General features: G+C 40.5%; 1 protein-coding gene across 15 annotated transcripts in view; it reads left to right on the top strand.

Moving 5' to 3' along the window:
* The window catches only part of ATP2B4 (ATPase plasma membrane Ca2+ transporting 4), a 197221-nt gene that overhangs the window by 90947 nt on the left and 92309 nt on the right, over nucleotides 1–13965 (top strand). The gene's annotated exons all lie outside the window — the stretch shown is intronic.

Below are 13965 nucleotides of genomic sequence, written 5' to 3'. Positions count from 1 at the left end.
GGGATATTAAAGATTCCCTGGGCTTCAGAGGACCAATGAAAAACAAGTTTGTTGAAGCTTTCCTGTCTGTTCCTGTCAATCAGGAGTTCAAATTCAAAGTCTTGGACCTGTATGCTGAGGCTTGAATCTGTTGTACATCAGTTTCCAGGGAGTGATCATCTGTATAAAAAAAAATCTACAAGTCTGAAGTGTTCTCTCTCTCCCCCACATCTTTCTTCCCCCCCTCACATTGTTGCAAATATAATTTGCTAGACAAATTCAGAAGCGACAGGTGGAGTGTGCCATTGGTGGAAAGAGGTCATTTGCCAAACTAATCTCTATAAAATAGACTGGCATCGAGTTAAGTTTCTCAGGTAGAATGTTATTTAATTGGTTGCATGGGTATCTCTTCAGCCCTACTGTGAACCTCTAAGTACAGTAACAAGCCAGCGACAAGCAAGGAGGCTGGTTCACCACAATTGTGAGGCTTTTGAAAACTGTTTTTATTTCCTTCACTTCTCAGGGTAACTCCTTTGCTTTAAGTTAGAGAACTGTGTGACTCTTTATCTTGAACAACCCAATTATGCACACCACCATGTTAATTGATATGGGAGTACAAAATCAACCAGTTTTGGATGCCACAGGCAGTAGCCAGCAGCCAAAATGGAAAAGCAGCTGCCACAAACCCAGTGTGAGTTGGATGGCAGACACAGACCCACATTGCTGCTTGGGATTATCTCCCAGGTTGGAATGAGAAATGAAATTCCAGAGCAGCTGAAAGGGCTGTATCTGAAGCACAGCTGATAGCAGAGCACATGTCTCTCCAGGCCTGGCACTTCTAATTGTATGTCTTACCTTTCATTGTCCTCTTCTGCCAGTTAGTAAAATTCGTGATGGGTAAAGAGTTGAGAAACACAGAAAAAGCAGCAGGATCCCCTTTATTCAATCTGAGCAATGTGTCTCAATTTTAACCTAGTGTTCCTGGTGGTTGTAAATGATTTAAATGCTGGCAGAATCACATAGAGAGTATGGGGTACAAAATGAAAATAAGTTGGAGTATTTTAACAGCTTGATGGTAGAGTTTGCTCCTGGGGCCCATTATTTTTTGTACACAAACATATTTTGTCTGTGTCTCTGAACAAGCTACTGGTATCTGAAAATCCTGGGCTGCAGTATAAATAGTCCGTGAAATACAAGCTTGTGAGGCATTCTAATTCTTCAAATCTGACTTGGACAGTGTCAAGATTATGGCTGGGCTAGAGAGACCCACACTAACCACTTAGCAACTCTGCCCAAACTTTCCTGGTGTGAGTAAATTCCAGGAGGGCCAGATGTGGGATGGCTGGTGAAAATGTTAAACTCCCAACATTCTGAGTCACCCTGACTTGACTACTCAGTATTCCAGGAAGTTGCTCAAAATACAGAAGACTAAGCATTTTACTACACTAATCCTACTAGGTAGGACTACCAAAATATCATTCCACTTTCTAGACCTTTTGAGGGGATGCACCAATCAGACACCAGACTGCTTCAAACCTTCTTGAAGAAGAGAGTAATTTCTCGAAAGTAACTTCAGTTTCTCCTTCTCCCTTCTTCTCAGCTAAAACTAGTCTTGTTGATGTGAGCTTTTTGTTGATTTCACTTTGATTTAAATTGACATTGGTGTGGTAGCATAGATCCTGTTACAAATCGTACTGGGTTGCAGAAGAGTTTATCTCCTTGCTTCAGTTTATTGTACTCCAAAGATGTAGATTAAAGTGATATGAATCAGACATTGTTTTGCCTTTCTTTCGAGTAGTCTTTTGAATTCACCATTGTTTTGAGTTCATGTATACATGGACATATGTTTTAGTCAGCTTTGGAGAGGGTCTGGCAAATTTGATTACTCTGTGCCATGATGTACAAATTCAAAATCATTGCCAGGATGAAAAATAAGAGAAAAACAACATGCAGATGTTGGTTGTCAGACATGCAAACGTGACACTATAAACTCATCAGCAGAACATTTTAAAAAGTAGTGGGAGAAGGCATGTCCCAAATGAGTGGTCTGAGGATAAATTAATGTGGAAGGAGGTGATGGAAATAGCTCATACAGACCAAGCTAACTGGTTTCTTCATCAGAAATGAAGTCCCACATGTCAGAGGGGGAAAGTCAGGCCTTTCCTTCACCTTGTATCATAAATGCTGAAAAGAGAACATGGAATATATGAACATGGAATATACCGTATGAAAAAGTGTAGCAGCCTCATCAGTCCAACCAATTTAGAAATCCAGAGTAAATTATATAAGAAGGATGGAGAACTTCTTTCAGCCCAAGGGCAAATTTCAGTTTTAGAAAACCATTCAGGGTGTTTCCAGTTACAGGCAGGGCCAAAGGAAAAAAAGGGTTGTTATGAAAAATGCTCACATATTTTAGCCTAAGGCTCCTATTGACAGCAACTAAGCCTTAGGCCAGGCCTTTCAGTTGTTAAAAAAAGTAGAAACCACTAAACCATAGACGGCATGCCCATGATGCCAAGAGAACTAGAATTGACACTGGGCCAGGGGCTCCATGTTCCTCTTCCCTATGATAAAACACACTTGTAAATTTTGGTCATCTAGGTACAAGCCTGGATGACCAAAAGCAAGAGTAATCCAGAGTTCCTTGTCAAGCTGAAATCAAAAGCCAGAAGCTGTGGCAGTGGATGAAACATATGATTTGCCTAAATTGCTAGCTTTCCTTTACAGTGCCCCAACAAAGAGCTCTGTAGAACTTTAAAGGATTTTCATTTTTTCAGCAAATAATTGACACAACAAAAAGGGAAGGTCTTGATATACAGGATAGTTTATATAGAACAGCTAAGGATTCCTAGGAGAAAAGGCCACAGCAAACTAAAAAGAAACAGACCACCAGGCTCAGCCAATTATCATGCAGCACAAAGAGGCAACCTGTGTGGGATGACAGCTGCACCAAGAGGGGCGAGACACCAACATCTACCCTTTTCTGCACTTTAAAAACTTGTGGGTTATTATTAGCTCTCTTGTTTGGTGGTGTAAGTGGCAGATTAGCATATTTCACAGCTGCAATTGGGAACAGGAAGTGGCAGGGCAAAGACAATCTAAAGATGTAATTAAGCAAGGGAGGCTGTCCTGGTGAAGATGCCAAATCTGGATCACAGAGGTCTGTGTTTCCTGTGCCAAGCAATGAGAGAACTGGGAGTGGTCAGTGAATGAGCCATGGTCCAGTGTAATTGTGTCATCACAGGAGCAAACTAGATCTGTCTTCATTGTTATTGTAGTTCTGTGCCCTCAAGTCGTTTCCATCTTACAGTAGTCTTGTGAATTAGTGAGTTCCAAAACATCTTGTTATTAACAGCCATATTCAGATCTCAAAAATTGAGGTCATGGTTCCTTAATGAAATCAAACCGTCTCATATGTAGTCTTCCTCTTTTCCTGCTGCTTCAACTATGGCCTAGCTCATTCTGTTTGAATTGATACTCATTTTTCATTTAACCTTCTCTCTTGACTGCAGAGAATTCCCATTTCAGGCTAGAGTCCTTCTGGAGCATTTTGACTAGGTGTGATCTACATGAAAATCAGGAAGCAGAGAGTCAAATCTGTGGATGGAAGGATCCAAACACAGACCAGATGCAAGGCCAGATACCAAGCAGGAATTTGGGGGAGGACTACAGGTGGATAGCAGAGCAGCCTTTGAAATATCACTTTACATTTGTAATCAGTTTTGTTTTCTCCGTGTGTTGTATTCCCATTTTAATTGGCTTTCCCCCATTTCATTGTTTGGCAGCAGGTGGGAAGTTGAGTAGGCTTGCCTTAAATATGAGATACTTCTAAACTTTTTTTAAAAAAGGGTGTCGTGTACTATGACCAGCTAAGACCAGGCTGGCAACCATGTCCATGAGTCACAGCAGCTAAAGCAGTGTGATGCTGTAGCCATTGCAGAAGGTATCATTCTTGTCTGTAGATCTACTCTGTCAGTGTCTCTAACTGCCAATAACCCATCCAGTCCCTAACATCTTTTGTAAGAGGTCTGCCTTAGGCTAACAGAGTATGAGGAATATGGCATAAAAGCATTTTCTATGCATTCTCTCCTTTAGCACTAATATCTTCTGAGATCCAAAGCTTGAAAGCTCTCCAAAAGAATTCATTAATATTAGTGTTAGAAGCCCCCCTCTAAAGAAATGCCAGTTACTTGCTCTTGAAACTCATTACTTTAAAATGTTGAAACCCTTAGTTTTGATAAATAGGAGAAATGGTCACAGATGCCTGTTAAAATGCCTTTAATATGTAATTTAAAGGTAACTAGAAGATGTTACTTGCTACAGCAGAAAGGTTATTCCTGTTCTTTATAGCATATTTGAAATCTACTATTGTTGTACCCCTGTCCCACCAACCAAGTAACTTCTTATAAGCGATGGCATTACATGTAACTCATGACTTTCAGGCTCTGTTCAGATCTCAGATTGGCCTGTGGTGTCCGCTGAACAGTGGGGGCCAAGATGAGTTTAAACATGTCAGCAAAATAGGCTAATCACTGGTCTGCCTACATCTTTTCCAGTGTTCTGGCCAGCAAATCTGCCCCCTTCTCTCACACTTCTGTTCCCTCCATCTCCTTTGGATTATGAAATGATCTCACTTTGGCTTTATTGCTGCTAACTATTCTCAGTGCATTTGAGGTTGTTGCAAAATAACTCAACAGTCAAAAGTCCCACGTGCCATAGGCTTTTATGTGTTACCTGCTCTCTGCCATTGCTCTTCTACCCATCTTCTATCCATTTTTCTCTGTCCCACATTTTGACCTTCACTGGTTGATGGAAGGTTCCCTGTAATGAAGCATTGCCCAGTCATTGATATCCTGGTGTGAACAGGCATTTTCTGTGGACTAAGAAGATAATCTGTTACATCTTCCCCACTTCATCCTATACCATCTTACTCTCCATTTCCAGGGCCTTCAACCTTGTTTATATAACCTTCCAGGAATTTTTTGCCATACCGTTTCATGTGCAACCCATTTGGAAGTTTGTGGAAGTGAAAGATTGATTCATCCAGATGATGCTGCATTGGCAGAGAAATTATGGCAGAGGGGGAGGCTGCAGGCTGTGGGTGGGAAGGAGCTGAATTTGCTTGAGGCCCATTTTTGCTTACATCCCAACTGCATGGGGCGTGGGAGCTCTAGCGTTATGATCTATTCCCACACAGCTGGAAGGTAGATGAATATTTAAAATCTGTGTGGGCAAGGCTTATGCCACAGGTCTTTCCCACTCGGTTAGTAGCCTTCTTCATGGCAGGGTGTTGATCGTGTGGGAGAAGACCATGCTGCTTCTGCCAACCGTTTGATAGCGCACAGAGCGGCAAGCTGGGGCTTCAGGGTGAATGCCTGACTTTCAAACATAAGTTATAATATTGAAGGTGTTCTTTTATTTTTCTACAGAACTTGACAGTTCTCTCTCTGGTCTCTTTGATGAGTTATATGGAAGTTACAGGTTCTGGCACTGAACAGACTTGTGAAGCTGATCCATCAGGGATCACTGCCTGGCATGCTGCAGAGCCCTGTTTTTTTAGCTTTTCAGTCTATCAGACAAATAACAGAGACAACTCTGCATTTGTTCCTGCTGTGGATCCTGGATGTGCATATATGTAGACAGTAAGACCGTGCACCAGCTTTGAATGAACCCCAAATTCCTGGACGAAAGAAGACTACGTGTCAACCCATTCTCATAGTCGGGATCAAAGCAGACAATCTTACTTCAGTTCAAGTGTGAATCAGAGCTGATATGGATCACTCTGGGCTGGTCAGAGGACTAAGAAAAAGGAAGAATCATGGAAAGGGAGAAAGAAACTGAACGGAGAGGAGGAGAAAGGTTTCATAATACTGTAGCATACTAAGATGGTTGCAGATGGACCATGGAGAGAAAGGAAAGCTGGGCTTTGCTGAGTGACTGTTTTTCTAAACATGACCCAGTGTAGGAAGAGGCCTTTCCAGTCACTAAAAATGTGGGTACGGTACTTGTCTGAGATCATTTGGCCATCACACCATATTTTAATGTTTTTAATGCTGTTAATATTTGGTTTTTCATTTTGTTTCTTTAAATGCATTAAGCGACCTTGGATCAAGAAAAGCAGCATATACATTGTGGTGATCCCCTCTGAAGCCCCTATTCCCTCAGGTCCTCACGAGGTTCTCGCTCTTCTTCTTTCTTTGCTGCCACCAGGTATTGCTGCCTCAATACCAAGGAGACATGTGTGCTTTTAAAACTTATTTATTAGATCAGGGAAGTTCATATAGGATTATTACTCAAATAGGTAAATCACAGGTTGCTAATCACTTGTATCTAAGTCAATTCTGCTTTAACTTTAAAACTCTATCAACTCTCTGTTCCATTCAGCATTCTTACAGACCTCTAACTCCCTCTAAGTTCACCTTTAAGTTTCACACTGTCTCTCACTTCCAGAAGCTCTCTCTCAGACTCCATATACCAGCCTTTATATCCAGCCCCTCCCCCCTTGGCTCCACCTTCCGTACTCTCATTGGCTCCATCTCCACTGTTCTACTGTGACGGACAGGTGAGGGCAGGGCTGCTCGCTACACACATATTTTAAACTAATTATTTCTTCTGATTTCACTTTGGCTGAGAGCTAGGTGAATATAGATCTTGCATTGGCTTTTTTAGATTTAGTTTCACTTGGACTCCCTTTCAGACTAAACATGTGTGTGAGATGGTTGGCATTTTCTGTTCTTGTCTGGGCTGTGAAGTAGTTAGACTTTAGTTTCAGCATGGTAGTTTCCATCTTTTTGATCTCTTCCTTCCTTCTCTTGTATGGATTATGGTTTTTCTCCTCCTTTTGCCATTTGGAATATACCTAGCTAGAGTTGGATCTTCTGCCCGGCTTTTGCCAAGGTGAGCTTGTTGATGCATCCCCTTGGCTGCCTTAAGCACTGTCAATAGGGAGATAATTATAAGGTAAATAATGGTAAGGTAAAACTGCCTGAGTTTTTCTTGCTTTTTCTTTCCTTTCCAACATTGCATTCAGTATAAGATGACATACTCTGCCCTCTTATACTGGCTTTCCTGAATACTGGATGTGTTCCGTACCTGCAGTTTAGCATTCTGAATCCTCTTGCTGTGGTCTACCATCTGGCTATGTTTCATGGCATTGTGCAAAAATAAGCAGTCTGGATCTGGGACCCAGATTGTACTGGACCAACCTACAATCTGAAGCACTGAATCAACACCGAGATTAGATTGGGGATCTGTTTACTGCCCCTCTGCAGCTTTTGGCTTCTTGGAGAGAGAAAATGTACTTGTGGCTTTTTAGAGACAGAAAGGATAGACATGGTGGCTCTAGTGACCCACCTTAGGTTGGGCTGTGATTTGGGGGGTGACGGGGAGGGGAAAGTCAGCAGTCCAAGGAGATTTCTTTGCTAGAGTTATATAAGCAGGGAGCAGACAGTTATTTTTTTGGGGGGGGGGCACAGTAATTGTAAGATTCTTGCAGTAAATGGTAAATAAGAACCAACATACTGTACCTTCCTGTTCCAAAATTATAGGATTCTAAACCAGATGTTGCATATATGCTGATTTCCCTTGTCCAGCTAGATGTCAACAGCCATAATTGGAAAATGTGGATTTTTGCTACAATAAGGTTGAGCAACCCTCCAAATGGTGTTGGATTTCAACTCTCTGCCCTCCTTACCATGAGCTATGCTGAGTAGGGCTACTGAGAGTTCTTATCCAAAAGCTGGAAGAACACACTTGCAAGACCCCTGCCCTGTGGAAATGAACCTATCATTTGCTTAAAATCTAGCATGGATGTAATTGAGGAATGTGAATTTGTTTATAACACTGATTTGTCTGCTCTCCTCACTGCCATAGAAGGGGAGCAGGAATGAGCCAACTCCTCTTGCGTCCGAAATGGATTGAAGTTAATTCAAATATTTGGTGTAACCCTCTAGGTTGTAAGTGAGGTGGGTTTGTAAAAGGATATTGGTTTCCAAAGAAAGAGAGCTTGTTCTTTGAATGTCAGGGACATTGATTCAGCATGTCTGGAACTTGAAAGTCACAAAGGGACTGCCAGCCCTCTATTCCAGCCAGATCACTATTCATCCAGACAGCAAGCTGGGGACAAACAGACTACACAGATGTTTATAAGCACACAGAAAAACCTCTGGTGCCAGCTGGTACCTTTTCCTTAAGGTGCCTTTCCTCCCCACTTCTGTTGTGTTGGAGGGAACTAAATCACTGAGTCTGCCATAGGGTGACAGCTGTCTGAACACAGCTTTAGAATTTGGGATGCCAAGAGTACTGCGTAGCAGACTTGGATGGTACACTCAGCATAGTTGCATGGAAGGCCCAGAAACTTTCCTCTGAGTAATGAGAAAATTATTGAATCCATTTTGCTGATTCAAGTTGTCTGCTGAGACTCTCTGTCTTTCTCTATTAAAATATAAAAGCCCTCTGTGGGCAACTAACTTCATTGAATCCCAGCCAAGGAGCACCTGCTTCCAGGAACATGCATACCCAGTTGCCCAGCCATGTCTGTTTTGCTTCCTTTGCTCTTCTCTGCTTACCACCGTGTCCGCTGGAAGCCAACACATACTTCAAGAACAAAGATAAACAGTAGAAACTGTACATATAAGTGCCATTTTCACAAGCTTGGAGTTATCCTCAACAAATTACGGTTGAGATTAAATTGTGATTTATCTCATGATGAATTTTGAACAAACTCTCATCAATATGTGGTTTCTAGCCTTTAAACTTGGAATACACACCTCTAAGTAGATAACAAAATAAAATAAAGTCCCAAACTTCTCTTCTGTCTGCAGAAGCCATGTTTGGGTTAAGATGATAACAGTATTCATCCTTTAACAGTCAGTCTCATGTGGGAAACTCATAACTCAAGATTGCTTTGAAGGAGCACTCATTTCATTTCAGGATTTTCTGGAAGACATTTCATAGCAAAGTGAAGCAACAGAAATTGGAATATGGAGTAAGTTTCACTCCATATTATCTACCCCCCCAAAAAAGGAAATAAAATTCCGATCTGTGGTGTCTATGCTCTACAGAGTCCTTCATAAGGGATCCCTATGCAGAGAGACAAGTGGTTTCAGTATTCCTTATTCTGGCTCTGTCCAGTAATTTGATATTAAGCTTGAACTCACAGGACTAGAACCTTGTGTGAATCCTTGGGACAAGCAAAAAATCTTCTAATATTGTTGTAAAAATGAGGATCTCTTTGTTTTTAAGAGGAACTGGAATCACTAAGTTTCATGCAGCCTCCTTCCTCCAGCTTCTTTTTCTACGGTTTTTACCTTTTTGCTGGGATGTTTGTATCTCTGACTCATCCTGTATTTCTTTTTTCCAATTCTGTAAAAAGTCCTCTTTTTTTCTTCTCCACACAATGGAGATCCTATTCCTGTTATGGAGAAACATTCTGTGAGTCAACCTAATCCTGGCAGATAACCTTTGATTTGTATTCCTGCACAGAGCAGGAGGTTGGATTTGATGGCTTTATAAGCCCCTTCCAATTTCATGATTCTATAATGTTGGAATCTTCATATTTTGCAAATGATAAATTTAAGTCCTACATCAAAAATCCAAAGTGGAACTGTTATAATGCATCTGATAAAGTGGAGCGGGAGAGTAAACAAAGCCCAAATGCTTTGTTTCTGTTTTTAGATAGAGGTGTAAAATTACATTATAACAGTAAACTATTCTTATGACTGATGCTAATGCTAAAGAAAAATGCAGGATTCAATAAATAGTAATTTAGACAGTATCTACTTTGCTGTTCATGAAAATAATAGGTTTGGGAAAGGAAGGGCAGTGGAAAGAGGAAGCTTCAGAGATTGTTATTTTCATAAAGCAAAGGCTTCTGGGGGGGGGAAGGAATTTTGTCACTATCATATATTTGTCAATATCATATATATCATATTCTCCCTCTGATGAAAATTTAACCTGGATTCATGAGATAGTAAAAGCATGGTTTCCACTTCCCTCCACTCCATTTCTTTATGAATACTCTGACATCTGCTGTGTCACCACAATGGGGGTCTGCATCTGTTGTATTTCAGCCTGTTCTATAACTGTTAAAGGCAGACAGAATTTCTAGGAGAAAGGAGAATAAGATGTTGCAGCATTTTGAATTTCCGGTAAATTCCTTTTGCTGCGCAGTAGAAATACAGAGATGGACAGAGAAGAATAGCTTCAAGTTCCCCAGAGTCCACCTCTTTCTCACGAACTGGCATTTAAGGTCTCAATAATTCACTCTGATACATTTGTAGGAAAAAGAATGAAAAACACTGCTTATAGTTGCTTGAGTTGTGTCCTATTTCTGTTATGGAGGAGCATTCGTTCAGTCAATCTAATCTTTAGCCATTGCTTGAAATATGAATCCCAAACAGTTATCTGGCAAACTGTTAAAATTTCCTCCCCTTTTTCTATTTATATCTTTTATATATATATATATAAAGTTTCCTGTTTCATGACATCATAGTCTTCTTTCTTTCCATTTTCTTTGATAATGAAAGACAATTCACAGTAAGCACAGAGAAGGAGACAAGCTACCACTAAAGTAGCATTTCTTGAAAACGCATGTACATGCATGCACACTTCTTTGTAAATATTTTGGCTTCCTCTCAGCAGATTAAGATGAGCTCAGTGTGAGCTCTTATTTGATCATGTCTCTTTGTCAGCATTCTCACTGTGAGAGAACAATGTACATAGTATGAGCAATTTCAAAGGAGGGTTTAAGGCCTGAGAATGAATGGTCTGAAGTTTAAAAAAACATGGTGGGAAAGATTACTGCCATTTCCTTTGTGTGGCCATTTGAATTTCCATGCAGGTGAATGACAAAGTAGATGCAGTTCGATGTCTCTATGTTGTACACACTGTGAAGGGGTTCTGCATTGACAACAGAGGAAGGTGCTTGCAGGCAGCATGGAAACACAGGAGCACCCTCTTCTCGGTGAAAACCTTCCAAAGAGCCTACAAACATGTATTTCCGTTTTTGTTTCCTCATAGGAAGAGGCTGTAATTTTTGGACATCTACTTACATGGTTTGGACTTTGCAACTATATGTAATGATGGTAATTTAAGAAGTGGGCTGCACAGTTCTGTTTTCACATCATATTATTTTATCCTGTAGTAGGAGATAGCAAGATACGTAATCCAGTGAAATTATGCCACAGACATTGCCATTCAATTGTGTTCCTCCACTGTACTTTGTACAAAAGGTGAGGTGTGCATTTAGTAAAGCTACATTTTCATATGACACAGAGTTTCCTTTCTTTTTTTATTCCTTTTGATGCAGCTGGACTGTTCATGGCCCCTACTATTCAGGTACAGCTCGATTGCAGAATATCTAGAATTGTAGATGGACCTCATCAACCATTTGGCTCAGGGGTGGGCAACCTGTGGCCCTCCAGACCTTGCTGTCCTCCACCTCTCACCATGGCCTGTGCTGGCTATGGTCAGTGGCAGGTGCAGTCCAGCAGTATCTGGAGACCCCAAGTTAAACATTTAGGAGGAATGAAAAGATTTGCATGGAAACTGAACAGCACAACAATTTACTTGTGGACACAGTGACAAAAGGAAGTATGTACAGAAGTGTGGGAATAGTAATGTTTTAAGCAAATTTGTACAATAAAACCAGCTATAGTGGATGAAATCCAGTAGTGAGTCACAACTAGAGTAGTAAATCTCATTGGATCAGAGGAGATTTGATGAGTCAACTCTAAGTTGATTCAGTGGGCCTACTCTTAAAAGCAACTTACTACTGGATTTCAGCCAATGTATCCAAGAAAAAGCAGTTTCTTGCTTTATGTTTTTAGCATAGATATTAATTCCTTTGGCAATTTCTGAGAACCATCAAAGGCTCTAGTAATTTTTTGAACAGTATTTCTGGGATCTAGAGCAGTGTACTACTGTGCCAGTGGGTGCACTGTGGGGCCTCCTTGACTAAAACTCACTCTATAACCCCTTTAAGGAGGAGACACAAAGGAGGACATTGAATCCCTTATTATATGTGATACCCATTTAAACACTTTTTACAGATAATGCAGTGAGTATGTAAAACCCATAAGCAGAATTCCATTTCAAGTTCTGATTTCTCAGACCAGAGTTGATTTCCATGGAAAATCTATCTGCCTGTTCAGATTAAAACCATTTCCATTTTTGCAGCTGCTCTTTCCCTGTTGGGAAATACTTCCTTTCATTGAAGACCCCTAAAGTTTTCAGGTATGCTTGTTTAAACTCAGAATTCTGATGTATCATAGGCTCTGTAGTCAAGGTTTGATCAAGCTTTACTTATACAGGTATTATTTTGGAGAAATAAAAGTAGTTTCATATGGAACACTTGAAGTACTGCAAGGATACCAGTGATGTGATTCTGTGAGTGTTTGTGAGACAGAAAATAAAGACTTTAATGGTGGGAGAGGTGAAACACCATAGGGTTTCAAGTTTCACAAGAGCCCAAATGGGGACAGATTTCACTTACTGTATAGGTTTCCATTACAGACCACAGCTTTCCTACTGCTGTGGTAAGGTACTGGAAGAAGTTTAAAGTCCAAGTCAAATATTTCTGATCTCTGTTTAAAAGAGTGCAACCTCAGGATTGTGTTTACGGGAAGTAATTTCATATTAACAGACCACTAATGTCTATTTGTTCTTGCTGAGAGAAGAGTGTGAATGTAGTAAGATGCGGATGGATGGATTCCTCTTTAATGTTGAGTGCAGTATGTTATCTCTATTACCAGTCTGCTTAATGTTACTATAAAGGGGCCTCATGTCTCTTTCCAAGATACCTGTATTTCATGCCTGGAAAGTGGGGCAGAAGAGTGCTTTAAGAAACCATTCCTGTGTCTTTGCTGAACGTGCCCCTTCTTGTTGAAGAGGCATGCAAGATGTATACCTGTTCATAAAGAATGATTAAACACCTGTAAGAAGCACCTTCCTGAATGGCAGGATTGTGCTTGTCTTACACATGTTTATGTGAATGAGGCACCAAAGGGGTTCATGGAAAAGCCTTGCTGTCAGCTGATGTGTAAAAATATGCTCTATGCATTTCCTTCCCCCTAACTTCACTGATGCATAATACTCATGAGTACCATAACATAGATGATCTTGTCCATTTTCCCTAGCCACACATTCTTAACATTTATGCATCAGGACAATCAAGTGTTCTGGCAGCCCCATTCCTTTTAGAATGATCTCTAGCTTTTTGTGATCCACACAATTGCAGACTTTACTGTAATCAATAAAGCATAAACTGACTTTCTTTTGAAATTCTTCATTGAAGCAATATGGTACCCTACATATACAGTACAGTGGTGCCTCGCATAACGATTTTAATTGGTTCAAAAAAAAGCGTTATGTGAAACATCGTTATGTGAAACACCATTTTCCATAGGAATGCATTGGAAACCGGTTAATCCGTTCCAATAGGCACGGATTGCCGTCCTTAAGCGAAAAAACCCATAGGAAACATCGTTAAACGATACAATGTTTCCTCCATTGGAATGTATTGAAGCTGACTCAATACATTTCAATGGCTTTGCGAAGTCAATTTTTGCAAAATTAAGTGTGTCATAAAAGGGTCAAAAATGGTTTTAAATGCTTGGATTAGCTTCTGCACCCTCTAAAATGGATGCAAAAGTTAATTTGGCTTTGATCTGACTTTTCGTTAATTTATGGTGAATTTTTCCCCCCAACTTTTGACAGCTGTCAAAATCTGACAGCTCCATTATTTCCTATGGGGGAAGAAAAAATTCACAAAAAATTAAGGAAGCCTCAGCAACTGTTCTAAATGCTTGGGTTCGTTAGAGGACCCCCTAAGTCGTGTGCAAACCTGATTTGGCTTTGATCTGAGCTTTCGTTAATTTATGGTGAATTGTTTTCTCCCCCATAGGAAAGCATGGAGCTGTCAGATTTTGACAGGTCCATTGGTTCCTATGGGCCGGAAAAAAAAATTCACCATAAATTAATGAAAAG

The sequence above is a fragment of the Pogona vitticeps genome, chromosome 4, assembly GCF_051106095.1.
Source record: "Pogona vitticeps strain Pit_001003342236 chromosome 4, PviZW2.1, whole genome shotgun sequence".
NCBI lineage: Eukaryota > Metazoa > Chordata > Lepidosauria > Squamata > Agamidae > Pogona > Pogona vitticeps.
The sequence above is the reverse complement of the archived record's forward strand: the minus strand, read 5'-3'. Positions and strand labels throughout refer to the sequence as shown.